Here is a 7047-nt window from a genome sequence, read left to right as displayed (position 1 = left end):
ATAAAATTCAAAAAGAGTTTATATGTTTCATCGTTTTTCAAAAAAGGACAAAAAGTTTTTTTTTCCTCTAAATTAGTTATTTTTTTCAATTCTCGCCCTTATCCAATCTGTCCGAATTACGCATACCTGATTCTCGTCTTTCGGGGCGGGATACGTAGGCAACCCACATAGAGTCCGGTCTTCCTAGTGAGTTTAGGTTCTTGGCTTCACGGGGTCTTAGCCAAATCTTGCATTTTTTGCCACATAGGTTAACTTTAGAAAAATAGTCACAACCATGTCTTGCATATGTCTAGTAGGGAATGTTATTATCTCACATAGTGTTGGTTTCAATTTTCTCATACAGGTATGGATCTACTTACCGGAGTTTGAGCATGACAGACCCCTAGGACCATTTAGTCAGGATTGCTCATTCAGGAGTGGATTAAAAGAAGATTTTCTTTTATTTTTTATGTTTCAAGTTTTTCTTTTTATGTCGTCTTTTACCTTCTAGCTTTGTACAGTTTGTTGACTCTTTTGTTATTGTATTTCCTATTTTGTATTTGAAAAAAGATGTGTTATAAATCAAAAAAAAAGATTTTTGTTTTATGTTTCTGTTAGATGTTTTCTTTAGAATACCAACTCTAGAAGTTAAAAAAAAAAATCTTTTGTAGTTTTCCTTAGGAAATTAACGTCTAGAACTCAAAATAAAAATTATTTTTATATTTCCTTTCGTATATTAAGACTAAATATTCAAAAAATAATAATTTTCTTTTAGTACCTCTTTAAAGATTTTCTTTAAAATATTAATTCCAAAATCCAAAAAGATTTCTTTTGAGGCTCTTCTTTGAGAAATTAATGAAAAATGATTTTTTTTATTTTCGTTAGAACTTTAGGATATTGTACATAGAAGAAAAAACATACTTTATCTTTTTTTTATCTTTAAAGTTTCTTCCTTAGGTAATCAAAAACTGAAATCATCTTGTTCATTTCTCGTTTCGAAATCTTTCTTCAAGGATATCAAATGAAAATTCAAAATATTTTTCTTTGGTTTATTGTTTAGATTTCCTTCCTAAAAAAAAGAATCAAAAAATATTTTTTCTCTTGTAGGGTTTTTCCTTAATAATTTCCTATAGAGTGTTTGTTTCAAAAGAAAAAAAAGAAAAAAAGAAAAAATATATGCTCGTTAAGCTTGAGTTTAGAATAAGTTATAGAACATTAAGTCTAGAAAATTAAAAAAAAAAAGGGATTTGCTTCTTTATTTCTCTTTTCTCATCAGAGTAGTCATTAAGGTAAAAAAGAAAAAAAAAGAGAAAAAAGAAAAGAAAAAGAGAACGTTAGTTTGTTTGCTTTATTTCCGATCTTTCCGAACTATGCAAAGATCTGATTCATGCGGCATCATGATACGTAGACAACCTACATAGGGTTCGATCGAATCATTTTTTTATTAAAAGAAAAAGGAAAAAAAAGAAGAAAAAATTAAAAGAAAAAAGGAGAAAAAAGAGATGAAATTATGGGATGTGAGAAATGAGAGGAAAGAAAAGAGTGATAATTAAGAAAAAGAGGGAGGAAAATGAGCAAGCAAGTGCTAGAAAAGCAAAGAAAAGAGAGGATTGAAATAAACAAATTGGGATGATGCCATATGACCTTCATACCCTCGAAGTCATATTAGAACCGATAACTGTGACTAAGTGAATTGCACATAATGTGAGATTATCTTATGTTAAATGCCCTAACGCTAACGTGATGACTTCATTTTGTTCCTTTTGTTATCTTCATTATAGAGAATGGTGGTTGGTTTGTGGTTCTTAAAGTGGTAACCCTTCTTTACAACATAAGGTCGAAAGGCAATGGCAGGCGATAATGGAATTGAGTCGGTTGATACTGGTTCCCAAAAGCAATTAGTTGAACAGGGCAATGGGTTTGTTGAAGAAGTAATGATGTTAAGAAAACACATTGCGGACATATATCAGGCTTGGATGACTGGGAAGGCACCACCCCGCCACCACCTAGCTTCTTAGATGCTATCCTTACCCAAACTCCGGTCATAGTGCTAGATGATCCCCCATACTCTTCAGATCCACCCGCTTATCATAGCTTTCCCAACCACCCTAGTAGCTCCGTCACTCATCCTCCAATTACCTTTCCCCAAAGTTGCCCTCCTGTCATATCCACTATCCCCATGATCACAACTTCTTAACAATCTTCCCTTCATAGATCCAACAATGAACACCCACTCAAAGCTCATGATGCCCAATATTACCCCTCAGAGGTTGCCCACAAGGTTTCTGACTCATACAAGCAGAGCCTTCGGGATGAGCCTTATGTTGAAAATGAAAAGTTCACAGGAAAAGAAGGGCGAGATGAGATATCCAGGAAGCTGAAAGGTATAGAACAGTCCTTAAGGAGCATGCAAGGGATGAGAAACCAGATTAATATGTTCCTTGATGTTCATCTGCTCGCGGGGTTTAAAGTGCCAAAGTTTAATTTGTATGAGGGACGTGGAGATCTGGTAGCCCATCTGATGGATTATTGCAGTGAAATGAGAAGTGTTGGCGGGAAAGACGAGTTGCTAATGGCGTATTTCAGTGAGAGCCTGACTGGGGCAGCCTTGGAATGGCATACACGTCAAGGTGTCAGTAAGTGGTCTACATGACATGACATGGCTCAAGATTTTGTTCGACACTTTCAATACAATATAGTCATTACCCCAGACCGCTCCTCCATATCTAATATGGAAAAGAAATCGGAGGAAGGTTTTAGGGAGTTTTGGTTCATATGGAACGAACAAGTTGCTCAGGACAGTCCTCTCATTGATAGAAAAGATGTTGTTGAGCCCCGCCAACGATAGGATCCAGTGGGCATTCCCGCTCAATGCTTTCAGCCTCAATATCGACCCCATGGATATCCTCGTGCTCCAAATATTTCTCCCCAATGCTACTTCTCTCCATAAAATCCCCAAAGTCATACCTCACATTCCCAATACCCTATCCACAATGCACCGGCCATATGCTCCACACCTATGAGACCTGCGACGGCCTGCACCTTTTCCACAAATATCTTAGCCGCCTCCTCAAACATATCAACCACTTACCCGCAAAAGGTTTCAACCGAGGCAGAGTACAAAATGGGAAGGTAGCAGCAAAGAAAAAAGTCTTTCACTCCTATTGGAGAATCATATGCCAGTCTATTCCAAAGGCTGAGGCAATTGGACATGTTGAAGCCGATTCAGATAAAAATGCCAAACCCTCTCCCAAAGAATTTTGATTTTTCTTAAAGGTGCGCATATTGCTCTAATGCCCGGGGCATGACATAGAAAAATGTTGGCATCTGAAAGGAGCAGTACAGAAGCTTATTGATGCAGGTGACATTACCGTGCAAAATCCAAATGCAACAGATACTAGCCAAAGTCCATTGCCTGTTCATAATGAGACGCATATGGTGGACATGATTTGTGTGGAAAAGGAATATGAGAACTCTTCTGAGATCCTCGGAGGGCCACTTGCCACAAAGCTTTCAGCGCTATCACTCTTGGTTCCGGAAGTTGATCCTAAGAGCGAGCCAGCTAAAGGGACCCAAAAGCAATTTGCTAAGGACAATGCGATGAATACTTGTGAAGGTTCTAGTAATGTTGATGCGGAACCCAGTGGCTAGGATATCGAGCTTGGTGATTGGAAAGATGCTCCTTTCTTGGCCAGCCAGGGAGGAGTCTTGGTTGTTTATTTTGCTGTCATTTCTGTTGTCCGGGTTATTTTGGGGTTATAATTCGGATATTGTCTTGTGCCTCAAACCCTTCTATCCTTTTTTATTTTGCCTAGTTCCTTTAGTCATAGTAACTCATTTAGTATTATCTAGGTTTGTTCCAGGGTTGTACCCCAGTTTATTTTGCTTGTTTTGTTGTTCAAATCCTTTCACCATCTGTATAATGCAATTTCCCGTTTTCTGTTATTTCTAGTCAGTGTTTGTTTAGTTCTCTTTCCCTTTTATAGTTCTTTTCCTACTGACTCTAGTGACATGAAACGCACGCGTAATTCTCAGCCTGGTCTTAAAAGTTAGTTTAATCAGGAAGCAATGAAACAATTTTGAAGATGATAGGGACACTTGAGAAAAATAAGTACATATTTGGACATTGTGAGATCATTTAAAGCCCGAACCATGTGAAACTGGGGCATATAATTTGGGAAGTTAATAGGGTGACATGAATTCGTTAAATGAGAGTGCATCCCCAACAATTTGAAGTAAGAAATTTTGAGTTCAAGTGCATCTCAAGTTACAAGATAAAGTCAAGAAAGTTTTCTCTAAATTGACGGAGGATATCCATTATGAAGAGGGAATCACCCAACGAGGGTTCTGTACTTGACAAGGCGCTAAAGAAAAGTGGAAGGCATATCAGTGATATCAATGCCGAAGCTGCGAAAAAAATATTGTGCATGATCTTCTATTTTCATCCTCAAGTTGCATGTATTGTACTTGGCATTTTCAAGGATTGGGAGGTCCTCTTTCAGCTACCCAAACACTTATACCATTCGATACCCTTTTGAGCATGTATTAATTTCTTTGACCTCCCCTCTTTTGGAATCAAGTTAGAGTCATACGGAAAAAAAAGTTCATGTCCCCATAGGTTTACTTCAGAAAGTTAACTCCAAAAGGAAAATTCAAAAAAAAAGAAGAGAAAAATAGAGATAAAAAAAAGAAAAAAAAGAAAAGGTAAATAGTAACAAAAAGTAGTCTTGTGAACTACGTTTGACCTGATTCTTGTCACCACAAGATACGTAGGCAGCCTTACGGTTCGGTCATACCAAATAAAATATTTCATAATCCCACGAAGTCGAGAGTGGGGTAGTCTTTCTTAGAAATTCCATCTCAAAAAGAAAAAGAGAAACAAAAAGAGTCAAATTCCCTTATTTCAGAATTGGGGCAAAGTTTTTAAAATGGATTCCAAAAGTTATAAATAAATTAATCATGTTATCTTAGTTATTTTGAGCCTTTGTGATATCATTTCTTTCTAACCCTGTCCAAAGCCACATTACAGTCCAAAAAAGACCTCCCAGATAATCTTTGAGAGTGCTGAGTTTAGACATGCCAAGAGTATATGATGTTTTTACCATGGTAAATGCCTTGTCATCTGTAGAATCAGAGGAAATAAGAAGAAAAGAACAAAATGAGAGTCTTATTCGTGAAAACCTTCGCAGGAACCATAAGACAGTGGTGAGTTGAGAGAGAGAACAAAATGAGAGAGGCTTGATGGTAAAAACCCTTCGGGCACTACAAGTCGAATAAGGATCGTGAATCAGATTGGATAATCGGAGCATTGAAGCCTATTTTCACAGTTTAGGGGTATAACAAGAGTTGAACATTAGACTTTCTTGACAGATTAAGCCATTTTATCCAAATATGCATGTCATGGTCATTAGAGTTGGTATCCACATCTGATAAGTTTCTACTCTATAGTTTTCTTGTTAGGGATCATCTCTTTCCATTGTCCTTTACTCTGTTCCTTTTGTCTTGTTTACTTCCTCTTCCTGAGTCTATTTGGTCAGAACAAGTGAGAAATGACTTCAAAGTTTTCCACCAGCTTTCCAATTGCACAAAACGGGATCTGGCTAGCACATCAAAGTGGCATAAGTCAGGAAAGAACAACATGTGCACTGAGTTGGTAACAATCAAGGTGCTTTGAGATTCATGTGAAATACAAAGGTTCGGTAAATGTCAATTCATGAACAATACAATAGATAAAAGATGTTGGGTTTGAACGGATCAAAGGTATTTTCTGTGATAAGGTTGACAGAGAAAGTAGTTCACCAATAACAAGAAAGGTCTTCCAAGTGGAAATCAAAGTTATCATGGCAAGTGAAGGAGCAATAGACCTCAAGGCCAAGGCCAATGGCCTATGTCAGGAAAGAACAGCAAACGCACTGAGTTGGTAAAAATTAAACGTGTTTTGGGATTCATGTGAAATACAAAGGTTCGGTAAACGTCAATTCATGAGCAAAATGCAACAGATAGAGGAAGTTGGGTTTGAACGGATCAGAGGTATTTTCTGTGATAAGGGTGACAGAGAAAGTGGTTAGTCAATAAACAAGCAAGGTTTTTCGAGTTGAAACCAAAGTTATCATGGGAAGTGAAAGAGCGATCGCCCTCAAAGTCAAGGCCACAAACTAACCACCATATTTATAAACTCAAAAGTTTTCTTTGTATGAAACAAGGACGAAAATTGTGTCCAAATCAAAGCATGGAAGTTTGAATTTTTTCAAGTGTCGTGCCCAAATTTTGTTAGCACAAAGGCGGTTTGAGAAGGGGAAAGAAAAAATTGTTCGATCTACAGGAACCCTCCATGAGGAAAAGCATGGTTCAGAGGCAAAGAATTTTGTTCGTTCTGCAGAGATCCTCCAGGAAGAAAGCATGGCTTAGGTAAGTTCATTCTCGGCTTTTCAGGACCCTCCTGGATAATGGGATTTAATTTAAAATTTTCAGGACACTCCTGGATAATGGGATTTAATTTGAAGTTCTTTGTACCCTCCTGAACAATGGGACCTAGTTAAAATTTAAAACATTCATGAGTAACAAGATCTAGCATAAGCTCTACCTTGAGGAAATATAAGTTGGCTTTGAAGTTTTCATTCGTAGGATGGGATTTAATTTCAAGTTTTCAGGACCCTCCTGGATAATGGAACTTAGTTTTAAGACCTTCATTAGATAATGAGATTTAGTTTTTAAATTCTTAGAGCTCTTTTGGGTAACATGATTCGATTAACACTCACAGATGCTCCCGATATCAAACTGGGGCAGAAAAATTTCTTTTGTTTTGTTGTTATGTTGTAATTAGGTTCAAAAGAAAAGCAGTTCAAGTGTTGGAAATCAGGAGCCCACCTGGAGAACAATGGGAAAACAATTCAAGTATTGGAAATCAGGAGCCCACCTGGAGAACAAAGGGAAAACAATTCAAGTGTTGTAAATCAGGAGCCCACCTAGAGAACAAAGGGAAAGCAATTCAAGTGTTGGTAATCAGGCGCCCACCTGGAGAACTAAGGGAAGCAGTTCAAGTTTCGAGGAGAAAGCAGTTCAAGTGTT

This window comes from Nicotiana sylvestris, chromosome 8 (assembly GCF_000393655.2).
Source record: "Nicotiana sylvestris chromosome 8, ASM39365v2, whole genome shotgun sequence".
NCBI lineage: Eukaryota > Viridiplantae > Streptophyta > Magnoliopsida > Solanales > Solanaceae > Nicotiana > Nicotiana sylvestris.
The sequence above is the reverse complement of the archived record's forward strand: the minus strand, read 5'-3'. Positions refer to the sequence as shown.